Source organism: Eriocheir sinensis, chromosome 19 (assembly GCF_024679095.1).
Source record: "Eriocheir sinensis breed Jianghai 21 chromosome 19, ASM2467909v1, whole genome shotgun sequence".
Taxonomy (NCBI): Eukaryota; Metazoa; Arthropoda; class Malacostraca; order Decapoda; family Varunidae; genus Eriocheir; species Eriocheir sinensis.
Window position 1 is genome coordinate 52,715 of NC_066527.1, and position 19,786 is coordinate 72,500.

General features: G+C 43.8%; 1 long non-coding RNA gene across 1 annotated transcript in view; it reads right to left on the reverse strand.

Annotated features, from left to right (window-relative positions):
* Positions 1-4,444: 4,444 nt before the first annotated feature.
* Positions 4,445-19,786, reverse strand: part of LOC127000476 (uncharacterized) — a 139,016-nt gene continuing 123,674 nt past the window's right edge. Inside the window, exons 6-7 of the long non-coding RNA XR_007754072.1 lie at positions 15,122-15,237; positions 4,445-6,406 (exon numbers count right to left, since the gene is read on the reverse strand). This is a non-coding gene — a long non-coding RNA (uncharacterized LOC127000476). The remainder of the gene's footprint in view (positions 6,407-15,121; positions 15,238-19,786) is intronic.

Below are 19,786 nucleotides of genomic sequence, written 5' to 3' on the forward strand. Positions count from 1 at the left end.
GGTGCGAGGGTAAACTGGTTTGCGGCAGTTTGTGGGCCTCGTTGCCTTGACAACTCTCGCCTTGCCTTGCTTTTCGTGTAATAATAATCCTTGATATGCACTTATTCACAACGTCGTAGTGAGTGAATGAGTCTTAATTGCTTCCAAGGATAGCCTACTGATGTCCTTTTAATAAACATGGCATCATTATAGTCACCTGGCCATGTTTGGGTTCGTGCTAATCACAGTATCTTTCCTTTTTAATAGTATCACAAGTATCCTTTGTTTCATTTTCCATTAATCTGATATTTTCTTTATGTTATCACAATTCAGTGTCCAACGATTATCTTCCTGAACGTGCCTGTACATTTGCAGGAGAGGCTTACATAACTGAATCTTATAGATCTTGGCCTCCTCTTTCCAATGGTGCCTTTGTTTTGTAGCTGTGATGAATAGTTTTTGAGATATAGTGGTTAAAAGAGATCCCCCTCACCCGCTGGGCTGCCCGAGCGCACCTTGGGGGATAGTCTCGTTGCGAGCACTCAGCAAGGAAAGGGTTAAAAGGGATGGTGCTGAAAACAGGAACAGCGGGTACTATGCCGGCAACAGGAACGGGGTGCGAGCCTCGGCAGCTTGTATGCTCTCCTGGACGTGACTGACTCATGTTCACCCTCCATCTTGGACGATACATTGGGTTAGCTTCCCTTCGGTGCCTCAAGAATAGGGAAACTGTGGCTGCTAAACCCTGGTGCCAAGCCTGCACCTCCAGCATAATAACTGGTTGAGGGAGTCTCCCTAACAACCGTAACACAGTTATTCGTGTTTTGTGTCATTTATCATTGATATTTGTTAGTAAAATTACTTTTATTTTGTATAAAATAACAGCTATAATGTTTTCTGGTAATATTTGGGTGGGATATGGGATGCATAAATGGTATTCATATTAATTTCAATGGAGGGGAAGTTCGTTTTGGTTTACGAGTGTTTTGTCATGCCGGCAAAAATTCCCCAACAAATTAACCCCTTCAACACAAGGACGCGTATACTGCGTCCTTTTGTGCCCCGTACCATATCCAAGGACGCGCATACTGCGTCCTGGCTTGCTTTAGCCAATATACGAGTTATTTTATCTCTATATTTATGCTAACATCTCAAAATTATCAATTAATTTGTTTCTTTATGTGCACCATTCAATTCTGCATGTTTTCATATAATTATAATACATGATGATTATGTTGAGTTTATGGCTGAAAACTTGTTATATTCAATAGCGACATTTGAAATTTGCCACGCATGGCGATCTTGGATACGGCGCGGGGCGCTGTTTTGGCCTGGCCGTAGTGAAGGGGTTAAACTCATAAACTGACTGTATCTTTAAATTTTTGCCGCTTGTAACGGACTGAGTCCCCCCCCCAAAAAAAATTAGCCCATTATATCCAGGGTCTACTGTACCTTGGTAGTGTAGTGCATAACAGCAGTGGGTCTCAACAGGCCTGGCAGGCCATGGTGTTGTGGAGTCACTCAGTACAAATATATTACATTGTCAATATCTAGGTAGGCAGGGAAATTTAAGTCCCCTGAGTGTGTGTGTGTGTGTGTGTGGTTTCTCTATGTAATATTATATGTTCTCTCTCTCTCTCTCTCTCTCTCTCTCTCTCTCTCTCTCTCTCTCTCTCTCTCTCTCTCTCTCTCTCTCTCTCTCTCTCTCTCTCTCTCTCTCTCTCTCTCTCTCTCTCTCTTCTACTTATAATTTCTTCTCCCTTTTCCTCCATTTACCTTCTTCCTCTTCCTTACCTCCTTCCTCCCTCCATTTGGTTATCTCTCTCTCCCTTCCTCCTCCTTTCTTTCTCTTCCTCTGCTCATTACATTTTCTCTTCCTTCTTCCTCTTCCTTCCCTTCTTCCTCCCTCCATTTGGTTCTCCCTTTTTTCCTCCTCCTCCTCTTCTTCCTCTTTCTTCCTCATTTGGTCTCTCTCTTTCCTCTCCCTTCTATTTCTAATTTCTTCTCCATTTTCCTTCACTTACCTCCTTCCTCTTCCGTACCTCCTACCATTTAGTTCTCTCCCTTCCTTCCTTCCTCTTCTTTCTCTTCCTCGGATCATCACATTTTCTCTTCCTTGCCTCCTTCCTCCCTCCTCCTTTATTCTCTTTCTCTGATCATCACATTTTTTCTTCCTTCCTATTTCTCTCATATTTCTCTTTTTTAGCATAGTTTCTCCTCCTCCTGTTATTGCATCTTCATTTGGTGTAGGTCTCTCTCTCTCTCTCTCTCTCTCTCTCTCTCTCTCTCTCTCTCTCTCTCTCTCTCTCTCTCTCTCTCTCTCTCTCTCTCTCTCTCTCTCTCTCTCTCTCTCTCCAATCCATTAATGGAGTTATTCTCCTCAGGTGTGTGTTGATGCTGGGACCAAGAAGAAGAAGAAGAAGAAGAGGAGGAAGATGATAATGACAACAGAAGATCAGAAGAAGAAGACGAGGAGGAGGAGGAATGGAAGAAGAGAAGAGTACACACACATACACATATGACAAACACCTTTTTAGATATTTTTCATTTTTATTAGTCCATACAACATACATTAGCTATATACATATTATACAACATATGCATAACTATATACATTAGATCATAGAGTGAGTGAGTGAGAGACTCAGATGAGAGGTGCCCCCCTCTCTCTCTCTCTCTCTCTCTCTCTCTCTCTCTCTCATCTCACCTCACCTCACCACAGCTCACAGGACCCCACAGATGTACCCCTTACAGTATGTTGACAACCCCCCACAGACACATACCCCCCCAGCCTCATGAAGGACCCCCTCCTCCCTCCCTCCCCCCCTAGCCAACATAGCCTTATCATTGTTACTATGTGTATGTATGTATGTGTGTTTTTCTATTAATAAAAAGTTAATTTTTAATGTTTGTGTGTTATATTCCTATGAGAGAGGAAGAGGTAAAGAGGGAGAGACAGAGAACGTAATGAGAAGAATAAGAGAGAGAGGAGATAAGTACCTAGCTAACCGTGTGAGTGTGTTATATATACTCTATAACAAAGGCAATATTACCTTAACAGAGAGAGAGCGAGAGAGATATAATCACTATATGTAGCAAACTGTATAGGCCTATGTATATGCCTACCTAGTGAGAGGAAGCTGAACTCTATAACACAAGCAATATTATCTGAACAGAGAGAAAGAAAGCTAGTTCTAAACTGTATAAAACTAACTATCTCAACTGTAGGCGAACTGACCTCAACTATACAGTAAACCCTGGATCTAACGGACCCGCTTATAATGTATTTCGGATATAACAGACAAGGTCAGAGGGTCGGAAATCCACAGGGACCGACCAAGAATAGTTTTGAACCACCCGTTTCTGGTAACTACAACAGCTTATTATTAACCCGGTAGCAGCGTGGATCATGTTTCTTAATGGTCCCTCTAAGTGAGAAAAATGAGAAAAAAAAATCACCCCTCACACAAACCATTTCATAATATATATCAAAGCATTTATGATCAGATTATGTATCATCTATTTTTTTGGGGTTATATCATGGCACAAATTTGGCCTGTCGCTGCTACATGGTAAAGCCACAAATTTGGCCCGTCGCTGCTACCGAGTTAACTATATACATATTACAGTAAACCCTGGATATAACGGACCCGCTCATAATGGATTTCGGATATAACGGACAAGGTCAGAGAGTGAGAAATCCACGGGAACCGACCGAGAATAGTTTTTCAACCACCCGCTTCTGGTAACTACAACAGCTTAACCATATACATGTACAGTAAACCCTGGATATAACAGACCCGCTTATAACGGATTTCGGATATAACGGAGAAGGTCAGAAAAAGTTGGAAAGTTTGGTTTAGTGGGCAGTGCAACATCTGTGGTCATATGCCGGAGAGAGACAGAAGGGGAAGGAATTATAGGAGAAGGCAACAGACCCCAGGAGACGGGACACAACCCCCGATTAATACCTGGTACCCATTCACTCCTGGGTGGACAGGGGCGTAGGGTATCAGAAAAGCCACCCAAATTTTTCAACTCCATCTGGGAATCGAACCCGGGCTCTAAAGGTTGTGAGCCGAGTGTGCTAACCACTGCACCACGAAGCCCCGAGGGTCAGAAGTCCATGAGGACTGATCAAGAATGTTTTTTGAACGAACTGCGCCCGGTAAGTAGCCACCTTGCCCTCCGCCCTTTATCTGCTGCCCCATCCTTGGGTTCCAGTAGTCTGCCTCAGCCCACCTCATGAAATATATTCCTCCTCGTGGTTTCCATTGACTCAGTGTGTCGTGGATTGGCCCGGCCCACTGTGTCATGGACTCGCTCAACACAAGTACAGTAAACCTTCAATATAACAAACTAATTTGGGGGGAACAGTTCGTTAGTGCTGAAAGTCCATTATAAGCAGCGAAGATTTTAAAAAACGTAAAATAATCAAACAACAAACCCAGTAAACGCAGGTATGTATATATATATTTTTTATCGTGTATGTTGTGTGCACGCTGTCTGTACGGCCACACTTGGCGACAGACTCCGAGGCACTGAGGTTGCCAGGTTGCCAGTGGGTCTTGCAGGGTTGTTACAGGTATGGGTAAAATTTTACAAGTGCGCCAATCTCGCACTGGCAGACGAAACCTTTTTTTTGGGGGGGATAGTTTTCGGTGTGTTATGAAATAATCTGCTAACTGTTTCTGTCACAAATAATTAAATGAAGAACGTATTTATACCACAGGAAAGTCTTATGCATCAATCCAGGATGTAAATGTAATGGAAAATAGCCAAGTTTTTGTGAGTGTTGGTACAGGCACAGCTTAAAGAGTGTCGAGGGGGCTAGACCCTCACTTAGGTAGGTTAGGTTAAGTTATTTTTGCTTAGTGTAAATTTATTGGGCACGCGTTGTGGGGCGCGGGAATACACAGCGCGGGAAGGGACATGGCGGCAGCGTGCGTGTTCTGAGAAATACCTCCTCGCAGAAATAAGTCACTCTGGTGTCCATCACGCATGCGCACTGGGGGAATACACGGCAGGAAAAACATTAATTAGCCTGGTTTTGTTCTAGTTTATCCACTTGTGATCTTTGTGGGTGGTGAGTGAAATATAAAGGGTTTTGTTTAGTGGGCGCAACATCTGTGGTCATATGCCGGAGAGAGACAGAAGGGGAAGGAATTATAGGAGAAGGGAACAGATCCCAGGAGACGGGACACAACCCTCGATTAATACCTGGTACCCATTCACTGCTGGGTGGACAGGGGCATCAGAAAAACCGCCCAAATTTTTCAACTCCGCCCAGGAATTGAACCCGGTGCGAAATATAGAAACTGTAAGCAAGTTGAACATTTCTCTCTGCAAGTTATTTTACAGGTGCTGTGTACACCAGGCATTGAAAAGGCAATCATTTAATTATGTGACAGAAACAGTTAGCAGATTATTTCATAACACACCAGAAACTTCAAAAAAAAGTTTCGTCTGCCAGTGTGAGATTGGCGCAATTTTTTATTTATTTTTTTACAACAGAAGAGACAGCTCAAGGGCACACAAAAAGTAAACAATAATAAAAAATAAGCCTGCTACTCGCTGCACTTGTAAAATTCTACCCATACCCATAACAATATGACCCCCACGCAAGACCCCACTCACAACCTAGCAACCTCAGTGCCTCGGAGTGCGTCGCCAAGTGCACTGTGCGGCCATGCAGACAACGTGCACACAACATACACAATAAAAAATATATATACCTACGTTTACTAGCTCCATCGTTTTATTATTTTACGTTTTTTTTAAATCTTTGCTGCTTATAATGGACTTTCGGCCCTAACGGACTAAGTTCCCCCAAAATTGAGTGTGTATCAAGACACCTCTCCACCCGAAATTGACCTCTCTTTTGGCTACTCTTTACTTTTATCTTTTATAGGAGCGGCGAGTAGCGGGCTTTTTTTTTTTTTGTACTCCTTACTGCCCTTGAGACGTGTCCTCTGATGTGAAAAAAATAAATGAATAAATAGAAATGAAAATTAGTCCGTTATATCGAGGGTTTACTGTACTTGTGTTGAGCGAGTCCATAACACCGTGGGCCGGGCCAATCCGCTACCCACTGAGTCAAACGCCTTTGTCAAACGCACCACCGAAACTGTATGTAAATCTATGTGAGTGTAACTGTATGTATCTAACTGTATGTGACTTTAAGCTTAACTATATATACACTTCTCTGTTCCTTCCCTTCCCTTCCCTTTCCTTTCATTTCCTTCCCTTCCCTATCCTTTCCTATCCCTTCCCTTCCCTTTTCAATAACTTGACTTGACTGGACTGCTCCTTCGTACTGTGACCTCCTTGACCTCTTGTGACCTTTCCTTGGACTGGGGTGACTGGTTCTTGAGTCTTCCAAGATGGCCTTCCTTCCTTTCTTCTGTTCTCCCTTCGTTCTTCAGAGCTGTGGATAAAGACGGTTATTAATATATTTTTTCATTATTATTATTTTTTATTCTTTCTTATTCTCATTCATTCTCTCTCTCTCTCTCTCTCTCTCTCTCTCTCTCTCTCTCTCTCTCTCTCTCTCTCTCTCTCTCTCTCTCTCTCTCTCTCTCTCTCTCTCCTCCCTCACAACCGTATTCACTCTCCTCCCTCACAACCGTATTTCTCTCCTCCCTCACAACCGTATTCCCTCTCCTCCCTCACAACCGTATTCACTCTCCTCCCTCACAACCGTATGCACTCTCCTCCCTCACAACCGTATTCAATATGTCCTTGCGACAAGGCATCGTCCCTTCAGATTGGAAAAAGGCTAACGTGACACCGATTTTCAAGAAAGGAGACAAAAAAGTACCAGGTAATTACAGGCCCATTAGTCTAACTTCGGTTGTAAGTAAGCTACTTGAGGGCATAATTAGAGACAAAATTGTGAATTACCTTGAAAGCCACTCATTGATTGGGGACTCACAACATGGCTTTCGAAACAAAAGATCCTGCCTATCAAACCTATTAACCTTTTATAACGACCTCTTCACTGTTTATGACGTAACCAAATCACTGGACGTAGTCTATCTTGATTTCCAGAAAGCGTTTGATAAAGTCCCGCATCATAAATTACTTTACAAATTAAAGCAAATAGGTATTGACGGTCAAGTAAACCAATGGATCGCGAATTGGTTGAGCAACAGACAACAAAGAGTAGTGATTGACGGATTTAACTCAGAGTGGGCGCCTGTCACTAGTGCGTCCCTCAGGGCTCGGTCCTTGGCCCAGTGCTCTTCATTATTTACATCAACGACGTGGATGTTGGACTCAATAACCGCATTAGTAAATTTGCAGACGACACAAAGATTGGCAACTCGGTTCTCACTGACGAAGACAGGCAAAACCTCCAAGAGGATTTGCACAAAATTTCAGCTTGGTCGGATAGATGGGAGATGCCCTTTAACGTAGACAAGTGCCAGGTCCTTCAAGTTGGAACGAGGAATAAGAAGTTCGATTACGAAATGCGCGGCGTTAAACTCAAAAGCGTTCAATGCGTCAAAGACTTGGGGGGTCAAAATCGCGTCAAACCTCAAATTCTCACAGCAATGCATCGATGCAGCAAATAAAGCGAACAGAATGTTGGGCTTCATTAAAAGAAACTTTGTATTCAAGAATAAAGATGTAATACTCCCGCTCTACAACAGTTTAGTCAGACCTCACTTGGAATATGCGGTACAGTTTTGGTCTCCCCACCATGCAAAGGATATTGCTAAATTAGAAGGTGTTCAGCGTCGGGCAACGAAAATGATCCCTTCCTTGCGCAACAAATCCTACGAAGAAAGGCTTTCTACCCTTAACATGTTCTCTCTTGAGAAACGTCGCCTCCGAGGAAAACTGATCGAATGTTTTAAAATACTTAATGGTTTCACGAATGTAGACAGATCAACATTGTTTATGATCGATGACACTTTGCGCACGAGGAACAATGGCGTAAAACTCAGATGTAGACAAGTAAATTCAGACTGCACCAAATTTTTCTTCACCAACGTTGTAGTGCGAGAATGGAATAAGCTTCCACCGTCAGTGGTCCAGTGTAACACGATTGACTCCTTCAAAAATAAGCTCGACCGTCACTTCCTTCAACTTAATATCAACTAGAGTAGAAATGCAACGTTTTGGAGTCTTCTGATTAATGTAAAATCACTTACGTTTAAGGACAGACCACCAAGTCTGGACCATGGGGTCTGTGGGCTGATTTTCTATAAATCTCTCTCTCTCTCTCTCTCTCTCTCTCTCTCTCTCTCTCTCTCTCTCTCTCTTAATTTTATCTGTTTCTCCCTTTATCGTCCTTTCTCTCTCTCTTCCTTCCTTTCCTTTCCTTTCCTTTCCCTTCCCTTCCCTTTCCTTTCCTTTCCTTCCCTTCCCTATCATTTCCTCTCCTCTCCTTTCCCTTCCCTTTCCTTTCTTTCTTTCCCTTTGCTTTCCTTCACTTCCCTTCCCTATCATTTCCTCTCCTTTCCTTTCCTTTCCCTTCCCTTTCCTATCCTATCCTTTCCTTTCCTTCCCTTCTCTTTCCTTTCCTTCCCTTCCCATCCCATTCCTTTCCTATCATTTCCTCTCCTCTCCTTTCCTTTCCCTTCCCTTCCTTTTCCTATCCTATCCTTTCCTTTCCTTTCCTTTCCTTCCCATTCCCTTCCTTTCCTTTCCTTTCCTTACCTTCCCATTCCCTTCCTTCCTTTCCCTATCATTTCCTTTCTCTTCCCTTCCCTTCCTTTTCCTATCCTTTCCTTTCTTTCCCTTTCCTTTCCTTTCCTTTCATTTCATTTCATTTCTTTTCCTTTCATTCCCATTCCTTCCCTTCCCTTCCTTTCCTTTCCTTCCCTTCCCTTCCTTTTCCTATCCTTTCCTTTCTTTCCCTTTCCTTTCCTTTCCTTTCCTTTCTTTTCCTTTCATTCCCATTCCTTCCCTTCCCTTCCTTTCCTTTCCTTCCCTTCCCTTCCTTTCCTATCCTTTCCTCCACTCATGACAGTCCGCCCCGAGCTGCCCCGTCCCAGCCCTTTGGTGAGCAGTTAGTCCAGCCCCTGATCTTGGCCAGTGGCTTAAAGGAATACAGTGTTTATAGAGCAAATTACTATACAAATCAGAAATAATTGATGGAAACAGGATAAAAAAAATACTGTAGGATAAGGAGAATGGAGAAATTATAATAAAATAAAAACTAGAAACGTATAAAAATAAAGAAATGGATACGGTGTTTATAGAGCAAATTACTATACAAATCAGAAATAATTGATGGAAACAGGATAAAAAAAGGTGCTGTAAGGTAAGGAGAACGGAGAAAAATAATAAAACTAAAAATAAAAACTAGAAACGCATAAAAATAAATAAATAGAGAATTAAAGAACTAGATCCCATGTTTATGAAGGAAGTTACTATGCAAATCATAAATAATAATTGGTGGTAATAGGAAAATCTGAATAATAAAAGAGGTCAATGAAGTAAGAAAAAAACAAAATAAAAAATAAACAAGTATAAAATGAAATAGAATAGACTTAAAAAAATAGATGCAGTGTTTATAAAGGAAATTACTATACTGTATATATATAAAAAAAAGATATGAGGATGCTGAACACCAAGATGAAGATGACGATCAAGAAATAAAAAAATACTAAACAGATTGCAACACAAACACATCCTCTAACACTATTCCTCCTCCTCTCCTGCCCCCTCTAACATTCACTAACACCTCTAATTATTTCTTCCTTTCACTCCCTCTAACACTAACACTACACGTCCCCCTCCCCCTCTAACATTCACTAACACCTCTAATTATTTCTTCCCTTCACTCCCTCTAACACTAACACTACACGTCCCCCTCCCCCTCTAACATTCACTAACATCTCTAATTATTTCTTCCCTTCACTCCCTCTAACACTAACACTACACGTCCCCCTCCCCCTCTAACATTCACTAACACCTCTAATTCTTCCTTCCCTTCACCCCCTCTAACACTAACACTACACGTCCCCCTCCCCCTCTAACATTCACTAACACCTCTAATTCTTCCTTCCCTTCACTCCCTCTAACACTAACACTACACGTCCCCCTCCCCCTCTAACATTCACTAACACCTCTAATTATTTCTTCCCTTCACCCCCTCTAACACTAACACTACACGTCCCCTTCCCTACCCCCTCTAACATTCACTAACACCTCTAATTCCTTCTTCCCTTCACCCCCTCTAACACTAACACTACATGTCTTCCTCTTCCGGCCACCTCTTACTTTAACTAACGCTACTTCACCTACCACCGCCAGCCGCTGTGGCTGTGCTAATGATCTCGCCGCCTTAAAAATCATTACATAAAGCTGGAGAGTAGATTTCATACCAATCAGACAGTGCAAATGGATGACACAAAAATGAAAATTCCCTGTGAATCCCTCCATCAGGTTATCGGTCATTTGGAGCTTCAGAAACTATAAATTGTATTAGAGAGAGAGAGTACGCGGAAAGTTAAACAATGGATATATGGATTTTTACTTTATCTTGTATGGTAGAAAGAAAGTCGTATATTCATTCTGCAACAGTGTTATGTGTAATCTAGGGATGGTTTTATCTTTCAGCGGGAGTGGTAGGGTGGCGCACACACACACACACATACACACATATACACAGCCGCCGCCCCGTATCTCAGCAAGCGAGCGGAGGACGGACAAGTTAAAAGTTCTGGAGGAAATATCGTCCCGAGCCTCGCTGCAGGACGGGGAGCAATCATGGTTTCTTTCACGGGAGAGTTGAAGTGAAATCGTGGCTCGTCATTGTAAAAGTTTGCAGAGCTACAAAAACGGACACTCGGGACGGGGACGGAGGCAGCGAGGCGCGTGTGTATTGATAGCTCGCGTAGAGGACCGTCGCCAGGGAGACCAGCTGGGCGGTATTCTCACACGCCTCCACCTCCCACGTCAACTATTTCCAAAGGGTCATTAAACTACCCCTGGAAATGCCCACCACGCCTACGAAAGCCTTGTCAAATATGTGTGTACTTAGGCTATTAATCGGGTTTTCGCGAGTTTTTTTTTCACATTCATGGTACAGAAGGGCCATACTACCACCAGGGTCATTATAAGCTACCCCTGGAAATGCCAACAACGCCTACGAAAGCCTTGTCAAATACGTGTACTTGGGCGCCGTAAGGTTTGAGATTGAGAATACGGTCCGTCAGCAGCCGCGGGAGGTGCGCCACGCCGTGATGTTATTGCACGTGTGAAAAGGACAGTAAACATGAAGCACGGAGAGCCAGGCGAGGGTTGGGAGGGAGACGAGGATGGCAGCGACGGGGTGTGTACAAGACGATTAACTTTTCTATCTTTTTTATTGATGACTGTGGCGAAGGTGTGTGTGTGTGTGTGTGTGTGTGTGTGTGTGTGTGTGTGTGTGTGTGTTATCGATTCAGTTATTTTTTATCTTATGTTCATCCCATGGTGAGAGAGGCTTACAGGCACAGAGGAAAGGGAAAAATATTAACACCACGACCTCCAAGTTCGTAGCCATGACAACGAGCTGGACTGAACAGCGATTCTTTTTCCTCCTCCTCCTCCATGTAGTAATTATCGTCATTGTTCTTTTATTGTTTTCTTCTCATTTTTCTTTTTTCGTACCTCCTCCTTCCTCTTCGCTTTCCAATTCTTCTTCCGCCATCTCCTCGTTCTAGTAATTGTTAATGTTATTTTTCTTCGCTTTTTTTTTCATTTTCCTGATCTGCACTTCCTCCTCCTCCTCCTCCTCCCTCTTCCTTCTCCTCTTCTAGCTCCCTCCTTCTCGTGGAAATCGTTGTTATTTATCCTTTATTTCTCATTTTTCCTTCGTTTACACCTCCTCCTCCTCCTCCTTCCTCCTCCTCCATCTAAAGAGGGTTCTAAGAGAAGAGGGAGGGGCAAGTGCGGGACGGGAGGGTACGGGGGGGGGGCTCTCTCCAATTACGAGGGGACACTTCTGTCCATTGACGCTCCGGGAGTTACCTGCGCCTTAACTAGTGACTATAATTATAATTAGGCTTGTTCACCTTTGGCTTTGACACGAGAGAGAGAGAGAGAGAGAGAGAGAGAGAGAGAGAGAGAGAGAGAGAGAGAGAACTGCTGAAGGGGCGAAGATGTTGACTTGATCCTCTTCTTCTTCCTCCTCCTCCTCCTCTTCCTCTTCCTTGTGTTTTCGGTAAGCAAGGAGGGTTTTACGATTGTCTTATAATTTCAATACACACACACACACACCGCCACTACCGCCAGAACTATTATTATTATTACCAGCATTATGCGTTCAACTGGTACTCCTGTTTTAGCCTCGAAGCAATAACAAACAAGTGTATGAAGGGCAGCCAAGGGTAGCACAAAGGGGCCGGAGGAGGAGGGTTGTCGCCTGGCACTTCTTCCTTACGATACGGGAGTTAGAGACATTCTTAAACGTATCGGGCTCCCATTACGACTATTTCCCAAGGCCACAAAGAAGATTGACCGGACCTTCATGGGGGGTGTTTTTTCCAGTTCATGGAGCAGAAGTCATGTAAAACTATCACCAGGGTTAATTTACATCTCTTGTCTTCTTAAATGTCTCTGGCTCCCTCTACGACTATTTCCCAAGGCCACAGAGAAGATGGACCGGGTTTTCATGGAGGGTGTTTTTTTCCTGTTCATGGCGCAGAAGTCATGTAAAACTATCACCAGCGTTAATTTACATCTCTTGTCTTCTTAAATGTCTCTGGCTTCCTCTACGACTATTTCCCAAGGCCACAGAGAAGATGGACCGGGTTTTCATGGGGGGTGTTTTTTTCCTGTTCATGGCGCAGAAGTCATGTAAAACTATCACCAGCATCACTCTGTATCTGTCTTTTAAACGTCTCTGGCTTCCTCTACGACTATTTCCCAAGGCCACAGAGAAGATGGACCGAGTTTCCATTGGTGTTTTTCCCGTTCATGGCGCCGAAGTCGGGTATCATTAGGATCATAAGACACTCCATGAAAATCCAAGCAACTTCTACGAGAGGCTTTTCAAACAGGCGAACCGAGGTGTCGCCGATATGTTTAAAAATACGGGCTTAAAGTAGAGCCGCGAGGAACATAAGAGAGGGATCAAAGGGGAAGGGGGGACTCAACACTTAAGGCGGCTTTACACATGGCAATTCCTAGTCTGCAATACAGGCGCGGCTGCATTTCTGGTCTGGGTCTGGGTCTGGGAGCCCTTCTCGCGGCAAGTTTTCTGCAGCTGAGCGCGTCCGTCTTGTATTGCCGACCGGCGGCTGAGTACAGCATGTCGGCGCCAATAATAAAACAAGAAATGGCAGATTCAGACAAGATTTGGAGCCGGGATGCCGAGGTGGCATTACTAGAAGTGAGGCAGCATAGATACTTGTGGGATCCACAAAATATAAGCTGTATAAGAAGCTGAGTCTACGGAAAACGACGTTTGAGAGAGTGGCAGCAACATTACGAGAAATGTTTATCTCTTTGGGAGATATCGAAGGAGGTAAGGAACGATTATTTTCGGGTATTATATAATCACACTATGTAATGCCTGGGGGTTGCGATGGCATGTTCTTCCCTTCTCCTTTGTTGTTAAATGCAGCGATGAACAATCAATCAATCAATACTACTTATGATAAAACTCGTTTACTTAAAGTATTTCTACAATATTAGGCTAATGGACCAAACTCACTGTGGTTTTAAGATATGGTAGTAGCCTTTTGGAGTGTCTGGGATGAATTCATGCCCTTGCATTTACTAGCAGTTTACGTCTTGATGCTCCCGGCGGCTCCTCCCACGTGTGAACGTACTTGCTCCCGAGAGCACCCAGCTGGTCTAGCCGTTAGATCGTCGCGGCTGTATTGCCGACCAGCAATTGCCAGGTGTAAAGCCGCCTTTACTGTTACAACTACACCAGTGTCTCGTAACGCATACAATGTTGACTTTTAAGCGAGGGACGCGTAAGTCACAAGCGGGAGAGTTTCAAAAGTTTCTTCGCTGTTTTTCTTAAGTTTCACGCGCGAGGGTAGGCGATCAAAGGCTGGATATTGATGGAAAATGTTCGTTTTAAGTGATTTACGAGGAGGATGAAAGACACAGGAGCGAGAGTGAAAATATTTGACGCTTCTAAAACCAGCTGACAAAGTAGTATGGGGAAGACAAGCGACAGACAGACAGACAGACAGATTTCAACAGCTTCCCCTTTTAACAGCGATTCAAAAACACACACACACAAAAAAAATGTGTGTGTGTGTGTGTGTGTAAGTAAGTAAGTAAGTAAGTAATGTTTATTGCCATAATATACACACATTGATATATACATATATATATATAATTATAATTCTGGCAACGAATCTAGCCTGTCAAGCCGAAGCTTCCCGACAGACAGTGTGTGTGTGTGTGTGTGTGTGTGTGTGTGTGTGTGTGTGTGTGTGTGTGTGTGTGTGTGTGTGTGTGTGTGTAAATGCCCAAAGCTTCTATGAAAGACGTGTCAAGTGTGTGTGTGTGTGTGTGTGTGTGTGTGTGTGTGTGTGTGTGTGTGTGTGTGTGTGTGTGTGTGTGTGTGTGTGTGTGTGTGTGTGTGTGTGTGTGTGTGTGTGTGTGTGTGTGTGTGTGTGTGTGTGTGTGTGTGTGTGTGTGTGTGTGTGTGTGTGTAAATGCCCAAAGCTTCTATGAAAGACGTGTCAAGTGTGTGTGTGTGTGTGTGTGTGTGTGTGTGTGTGTGTGTGTGTGTGTGTGTGAATGCCCAAAGCTTCTACGAAAGACGTATCAATTGTGTGTGTGTGTGTGTGTGTGTGTGTGTGTAATTCACCTCTTGGTCTGCTGCGGGTCTCTCTCGAGACAGACAGCCGTTCCCCTACGGAAGAGAGCTCGTAGTACCGATCTTTGGGTAGGACTGAGACCACTCACACACAACACACCGCAACAACGAGGTCACAACTCCTTGCCTGACGTCGCGTACCTACTCACTGCTAGGTGAACAGGGGCTACACGTGAAAGATAAACCCAACTTATCTTCACCCGGCCGGGGAATTGAACCCCGGTCCTTCTGGTTGTGAGCCAGCTCTACCCCTGAGCTACCGGGCCGTGTGTGTGTGTGTGTGTGTGTGTGTGTGTGTGTGTGTGTGTGTGATAATAAAATACGCGAAAAATACGATAAGTGGATTAGCTTACTCACCAGCATCAAAACTGCGTCAATGTATCCCCGTCTGCATCGTTAACACGTATGGGTCATCAGGTTAACCATCTTCAGTCTCGACGCAGACCACCTCAAACTGGACATCATCAAGGCACCTGTAGAAGCGAATTTAATTAGTTAGAGGGAGACTGGCATTTGAGTGAACACCATCCTTCCTCCTCTCGTCATTAACTACCCGAGGATCTCTTATGTGCTTGGCTGTCTCCGCCCCGCCAAGCATCTGGGGTCGGTACTCTATTCGGTAGTTGGTATTCAGACGCTTCCGCCCCTCACATCAACTATTTCTAAAAGTCAAAAAGGAGATCAGTCGGGTTCTCATGATTTTTTTTTCGTTTCATGTTACAGAGGGAGGGTCAAACTACCACCAGCGTCATTAAACTACCCCGGAAAATGTTTAAAACTCCTACGAAAGCCTTGTCAAATGTCTCTCTCCGCTTCTGCCTCTCATCAACTATTTCCAAAGGCCAAAAAAGAGATCAATCGGATTCTGATGAGTGTTTTTATGGGGTTCATGGTCCAGAGGAAGGATCAAGCTACCGCCAGGGTTATAAAACTACCCTTGGAAATGCCCACAACTCCTACAAAAGCCTTGTCAAATGTGTGTGCTTGGGCGCCGAAAGGTTTAAGAATACTCCCCTAAGGTTACAGCGAGGCACACACAATTACTGACTACGCTAGTTAACTTATGTCACCACGGCAGTCTTGAGAGCGGTGAAGCCTGGCATGCAGCACTACGTATACAAGATGCACCGTTGTCACTATTATCGTCGCTGTTTAACTTATCGTAAAGGTTAAGAGTGGGGGCTTGGAGGTGGTTCTCCGGGGAGGTGCGGCATCTGGCGTGTAAGCGGGCGGGACCTTCACTGGGCCCGCGGCTGACCTCCCCCTGCTCGCCAGCCTCCCGATTCCTAACGGCACCCAAGCTTTTATATTTGACAAGGTTTTCATAGAAGTTTGGGGCATTTGCAAGGGTAGTTTAATGGCCCTGGTGGTAGACTGACCCTTCTTCTGTACCATGAACCTTAAACAACACTCATGAGAACCCGACTGATCTCCTTTTTCGGTCTTTGGAAAGATATAATGTGAGAGGTGGAAGCGTCTGAGAATACGGACTCTCAAACCACGTCCCTGTAACAAGGTAGTCTATTAGCATACGAGGTGATTGAGAGGGTCAGTTGTAAGCTAGTTTTGAATGATCTCTTCACGTAGCGATATAGGAGGGGAGAAGAGGCACAGATATTTGATGGTTTTGAATTATCTCTTCTTGGGGTGTTATTGAAAGGGGAAAAAGTTTAACGCTTGCAGTGTGTTAATTATGACTCTTAAGAGCTAGTGTGAAATTATAATTCTCTCTCTCTCTCTCTCTCTCTCTCTCTCTCTCTCTCTCTCTCTCTCTCTCTCTCACACACACACATAAGAACATAAGAACGCAGGAGGCTACAAGAGACACATACACAAACACGCACACGCGATTGGTTTCCGAACAAAAATATAAATCAATGCCGGTCGCTGAACGCATGAAAAATCTATATCTGTTAGTGTTTATATTTCTCTCCCTCTCTCTCGTGAAATTTTCCAGTAAATATTTTTGAGTCAGGAATGCAATAAAAATACGCAACAACTGAAATGATGCCGGGAGTGAATGCGTCTACAGATTTCGTTATGAATACTACGGGATGAAAGGAAAAATGATTAAGATATTTACGTAGATTTACATACATATTCAGGCCTCACAAATTTGCAGTATGGTCCAAACTTACTGAATGAATGAGAGAGAGAGAGAGAGAGTTACATTTGACACTAACTCTTCTTTCTTTTTCTTTCGTTTACTCTCTCTCTCTCTCTCTCTCTCTCTCTCTCTCTCTCTCTCTCTCTCTCTCTCTCTCTCTCTCTCTCTCTCTCTTACCCTCCTCCGCCTCCTCCTCCTCCTCCTCCTCTCCTTCTCCTCCTCCTCCTCCTGTACTAACTTCATATATTGCCTCTCTCTCTCTCTCTCTCTCTCTCTCTCTCTCTCTCTCTCTCTCTCTCAGCCCTTATCTCCCCTTCCATTCTCTCTCTATCTCTCTCTATATATACCAATCCTCCTCCTCCTCCTCCTCCTCCTCTTCCTCCTCCTCCTCCTCCTCCCCCATCAACATGCGGTATTTTTTGGGTCAACATCAGGCTTTTCTACTTTATTTTGCAGGGCCAAGAATGTTACCAAAACTTGAACTGATATCGGACAGTTCCTCAGCGCTCGAGTAAATATAATATTGTCCTAAAGCTACAATATTTTTCACCCACGACCCAAGAATTTTCCCGAGTGCAATAATAAAACAATAATAAAAACATTCTCTCTCTCTCTCTCTCTCTCTCTCTCTCTCTCTCTCTCTCTCTCTCTCTCTCTCTCTCTCTCTCTCTCTCTCTCTCTCTCTCTCTCTCTCTCTCTCTCTATGTAAATCTCTCTCTCTCTCTTGGTGGGTGGGTGGGTGGGGGTGACGGGTGTGTGTGTGTGGGTGGGTGTGGGTGTGTGTGTGAGAGAGAGAGAGACCACACTACACTATAAATAAATAAAATTAAATAGATAAATAAAGACAAAATAAAAACAAATCTCTCTCTCTCTCTCTCTCTCTCTCTCTCTCTCTCTCTTATAAAAAAAAAATAGAAAACAAAGGTGTAGAAAACGTTCCCGGCAATGCCATCGTCTTGTTCCCACGCCCTGAAACCTTTGCATAGTAGAAGTGAATGCTGATGAAAATAGGGCAGCAGTATTGAGAGCCCGCGGAGCCATGCATACAGATACGAGGGCGAGGGAGTTCAGGAGCCATGCATACGAGAGGGGGAGTGAGTTGGTTTAAATGACCCGCGTACACAACCTATTCTTCAACGTAGCGGGCTCCCATTACGACTATTTTCCAAGGCCACAGAGATTAGTCGGGTTTTCGTGGATGGTTTTCAAACTCAGGGTGAATGTCATGAAAGCTCGTCTGTCTCAATATATATACGTATATATATATATATATATATATATATATATATATATATATATATATATATATATATACGTATATATATATATATATATATATATGTGGAGGCGGTGGCCGAGTGGTCATCGTGCAGACGTGGTGAGCCTGAGGACCTAGCGTGGACCACATGCTTTCCGGATCTTCAATCAACCGTAACTTCAGCAACCTCGGTCCTTCAATGCCTCATACACTAAATTTTTCCAACTATCAACTCGACACAATTTTCCAGACACCTATCCCTTATTCTTCGACAACACTCAGCTGTCACCTTCTTCAACACTAAACATCCTCGGTATATCCTTAACTCAAAATCTCAACTGGAAACTTCAAATCTCCTCTCTTGCTAAATCAGCTTCCTCGAGGTTGGGCGTTCTGTGTCGTCTCCGCCAGTTTTTCTCCCCCGCGCAGGGGCCTTGTTCGTCCTCGTATGGAGTATGCATCTCACGTGTTGGGGGGCTCCACTCACACAGCTCTTCTGGACAGAGTGAAGTCTAAGGCTCTTCGTCTCATCAGCTCTCCTCCTCCTACTGATAGTTTTCTACCTCTTAAATTCCGTCGCGATGTTGCCTCTCTTTCTATCTTCTATCGCTATTTTCACGCTGACTGCTCTTCTGAACTTGCTAACTGCATGCCTCCCCCCCTCCCGCGGCCCCGATGCACACGACTTTCTACTCATGCTCATCCCTATACTGTCCAAACCCCTTATGCAAGAGTTAACCAGCATCTTCACTCTTTCATCCCTCACGCTGGTAAACTCTGGAACAATCTTCCTTCATCTGTATTTCCTTATGCTTACAACTTGAACTCTTTCACGAGGAGGGTATCAGGACACCTCTCCTCCCGAAATTGACCTCTCTTTCGGCCACTTCTTTTGATTCTTTTTTTTGTAGGAGCAGCGAGTAGCGGGCTTTTATGTGCCCTTGAGCTGTCTCCTATGTTGTAAAAAACAAAAAAAAAAAAAAAGGAGCACCGGGGGCAGGCATTATAAATAAAATTAGCCAGCGCCACTAATGGGCTGGGGCCGTCCAAGAGGCCCTTCAAGAAAGCCTACCGGTGCTATAGGCAGCACATGAAAAAATAAAAAAACAATATATATATATATATATATATATATATATATATATATATATATATATATATATATATATATATATATATATATATATGACAAAACAGTCCACTCTTACTGTAGTAGGTAAGGTGTTTTCTTCTCTTCTCCAGCGTGTTTTTCCTGTCTTGTTTAGTGTTTTTCTTTTCCTCTCGTGCTGCGCCGCGGCCATCTCGTATCACATTCCTGCCAGACTTACATATCTCGACTGCCTCCCGATCTCCTCTTAAACTTTCAATCTTTCCTTCCTCCCCCTCCTCCTCCTCTGTTCTTTCTCTTCCTTCCCTCATTTCGTCCTTTTCATCGCCTTTCCTCGGCTTGTTAATATCCCCTTTTCCTCCTATTTTCACATTGCAGAGTGTCTTTCTTTAATTAAGCGTCTCTCTCTCTCTCTCTCTCTCTCTCTCTCTCTCTCTCTCTCTCTCTCTCTCTCTCTCTCTCTCTCTCTCTCTCTCTCTCTCTCTCTCTCTCTCTCTCTCTCACTAAAACAGCTTTCTTCGTTTATCTTTTTTTTCTATATTATTTTTT